The sequence below is a fragment of the Etheostoma spectabile genome, unplaced genomic scaffold, assembly GCF_008692095.1.
Source record: "Etheostoma spectabile isolate EspeVRDwgs_2016 unplaced genomic scaffold, UIUC_Espe_1.0 scaffold378, whole genome shotgun sequence".
NCBI lineage: Eukaryota > Metazoa > Chordata > Actinopteri > Perciformes > Percidae > Etheostoma > Etheostoma spectabile.
In genome coordinates, this window is record NW_022605595.1 from 684,390 (window position 1) to 687,420 (window position 3,031).

At 43.9% G+C, this 3,031-nt stretch overlaps 2 protein-coding genes across 2 annotated transcripts in view; one reads left to right on the top strand and one right to left on the bottom strand.

The window, feature by feature from the left end:
- LOC116686444 (oocyte zinc finger protein XlCOF7.1-like) overlaps positions 1 to 3,031 on the top strand; it is a 588,898-nt gene that overhangs the window by 541,217 nt on the left and 44,650 nt on the right. The gene's annotated exons all lie outside the window — the stretch shown is intronic.
- The window catches only part of LOC116686445 (RE1-silencing transcription factor), a 47,904-nt gene that overhangs the window by 25,825 nt on the left and 19,048 nt on the right, over positions 1 to 3,031 (bottom strand). The gene's annotated exons all lie outside the window — the stretch shown is intronic.

The following is a 3,031-nucleotide window of genomic DNA, read 5'->3' on the forward strand; positions in this document are numbered from 1 at the left end:
AGTCAAAGATCTCTGAGCCTGAGTCGGTCTGGGTCAGGTTCTGGATCAGAGTCCGGAGCTTCTGCAGCTCTGCTCGAGTGAACTGCATATCCTTGGTCTGCAGGACCTTGTTCTGGTTCTGCAACATCTGGTCCAGGTCCTGCTGCATCAGAAAAGGACTCTGGTTCTGATCCTCAAGCATCTGGTTTTGGTTCTGGTTCTGGTCTGTCTGGACTCTAGTATAACAAATAATAAATGTTAGACGCCCAACACACCTTCAAAACACGCTGGAAGAGGTTAGAGCTGATTTGTCCTTTTATTCCGGCTAAATTAAGTTTGAAGAAACGATTTCAATTGTTTTGTTTTTACTTCTCCAGAAACTAAAACAAGATTTATTTGTGATGTAATTGCGTCAGTCAGATGGACAGTATGCCGAAAACAACAACATCCTGATGAGGAGTTGTGAAGAGTCTGAAGGGTTGTGTGAGGTTATAAATAATATCTTATATTAGTATTAATAATATATATAATACTATATAAATATATAAATATAGTATTATATATATATATTAATAATAATAATTTATTAACAAATAAAGCAAATTTAAAAACAGTCACAATCACAAAAACTGAAAAGTAGAGCTGGGCGATATAGCAATTTAATGGAGGTATTTGGTCAAGAATATTGTATATTATATATCAGATTTTCTCTATATCGCCCAGCACTACTGAAAAGTAGCAAAAACACAATAAACATACAGACAACAAAAAGACAACAGCAGCATGACAATAATATAAAAAGGCAACAATTCTGGTGTGTTAAAAGCCTGAGAACAAACATATGTTTGATACCATTGACCCTTGTGGTACCGCGATAGGCACATAGTTGCCTTGGCCTTAACGGGATGCTCAAAGTTGTTTTACGGTCTTCTCTACAGACGTCTCAGTTGTTCCTGTTAACGATGAATCCTCTGTGCACGCCAAGGTTAGTCATGGAGTCCCACAAGGATCTGTGCTCGGTCCAATCCTGTTCACTTTTTATATGTTCCTTAGGCAGTATATTAGGAAACACTCCATAACTTTCATTGTTATGCAGTGATACATTATATCTACGATCAAGCCGGATGAAACTAATCAGTTAGCTAACTTAAACGTGCCTTCAGGATTAAACCTGGATGACCTGTAATTTTCTAATGTTAAACTCGCATAAAACTGAAGTTATTGCTCTCGGGCCCCAGCACCTCCGTGACGACATTATCCAAAGAGTAGTTACTCTGGTAGGCATCTTCCCTGCCTCAGCCCCCTCCCCAGCCACCCTGGCTCCCACCGTCCACGCACCACAGTGAAGAATCTGGAGTCATCTTTGATCAGGACATGTCCTTTATTCCCACTTAAAGCAAATTTCAAGGACGCCTTTTCACCAAAGTATATTGCAAAATCAGGAATATCCTGTCTAAAAGATGCAGAAAAAACTAGTCCATGCATTTGTACTTCTAGGTTGGATTACTGCTTCTTACTATCAGGCTGCCGAAAAAACCATAAAGACTCTACAGCTGATCCAGAATGTGCGGCACGTGTTTCGACGGGAACCAGGACAAGAGATCACGTTTCTCCTGTTTTAGCTTCTCTGCATGGCTTCCTGTAAAATTTAGATAGAATTAAAATCCTTTTCTCACCTACAGCTCTTCATGGTCAGGCACCTCTTTCTTAAGAGATCATAGTACCTTACACCCCTAGGAGAGCACTACGCTCCCAGAATGCAGGGTTACTGGTGGTTCCTAGAGTCTCTAAAAGTAGAACGGGAGCCAGAGCGTTCAGCTATCAGGCTCCTCTCTGTGGAACCAGGTTCCAGTTGGGTCGGGAGGCACGACACCGTCTCCACATTTAAGAGTAGGCTAAAGACTTCCTATTGATAAAGCTTATAGTTAGGCTATAATCGAATATTGTTAGGGGTAGTAGTTAGTCACAGTTTCCTATATAGAACTAAAGGGAGACTTGGCTACCGCCCGATCCGGTTGGGGAGAGTTCTAGCCGGCCGGGCTGGAGCTCTCTTTTACCTCGTCTCTCTGGTTTTGCCGTAATAATTTTAGACAGCTGGGGACTTATTTTGATACACTGATCTCCTCTCTCCTCTATCTTTCCATCTTTCCATTTATGGCATCCATGTCCCAGAAATGCTTTGTACTAACCTAGTTACTAACCTAGTTACTAACCTATAGCTAACCTACTAACCTAGACTCTTCGGGGAGTCATCCCCGGAGTCCTTAGTTCTTTTTTCCCCAGCATGTTCCCTTGGATCAGAGAGGCTTCCAAAATCAGGGTAGCAGCTGTTGCCATGGTCCCCTCCATGTTCTGTGATGCCATGTTCAACTGTCATGCGTGCTGCTACGTCTGCTACGCTGCTACGTCGCTCCGTCCTGACCTCGCTACAGCCTGCTACGCCTGCCACTCCTGCTGTCCTGCACGTTGCTACGTCTGCACGTCCTGACGTCCTGCTACGTCTGCTACGTCCTGCTAGTCCGTCGCTGCTGTGCCTGTATGCCACAGCGTCCTGCTATGCCATGAACTACTACAAAGAACTTCTAAAAAACTAATTTTTTCTATTTTTTTGCCACTCTTCTTCTAAACCCCAACGGCCGTCAGACACCGCCTACAAGAGCCTGGGTTGGCGCGGTTTCTGCTAAAAGAAGTTTTCCTCGCCACTGTCGCACTGTTGCTTGCTCTGGAGGAAACTATTAGAACTGTTGGGTCCTTGTAAATTCTGGAGTGTGGTGATCTGTCAAGGGGTCTTTGCGATACATCTTGTTATGAATTGATACTATAAATAAAATTGAATTGAATTGAATTGAATGTTTTAAGACCGGGAAAGGAGCAAACCTAAGAATGTTTGGGGGGGTCCTACTGCAAAGGCGCCGTCTCCCCTCTGTTCTTACCTGAGATACCAGCAATCCCTCAGGCCGTAGCTGAGCCCACACACCCCGAGCCGGGTCCACAGGCGGCGGGGCAGCCGCTTCTCCAGCATCAGAGTCGTAGCTACCACCTTCACAACATC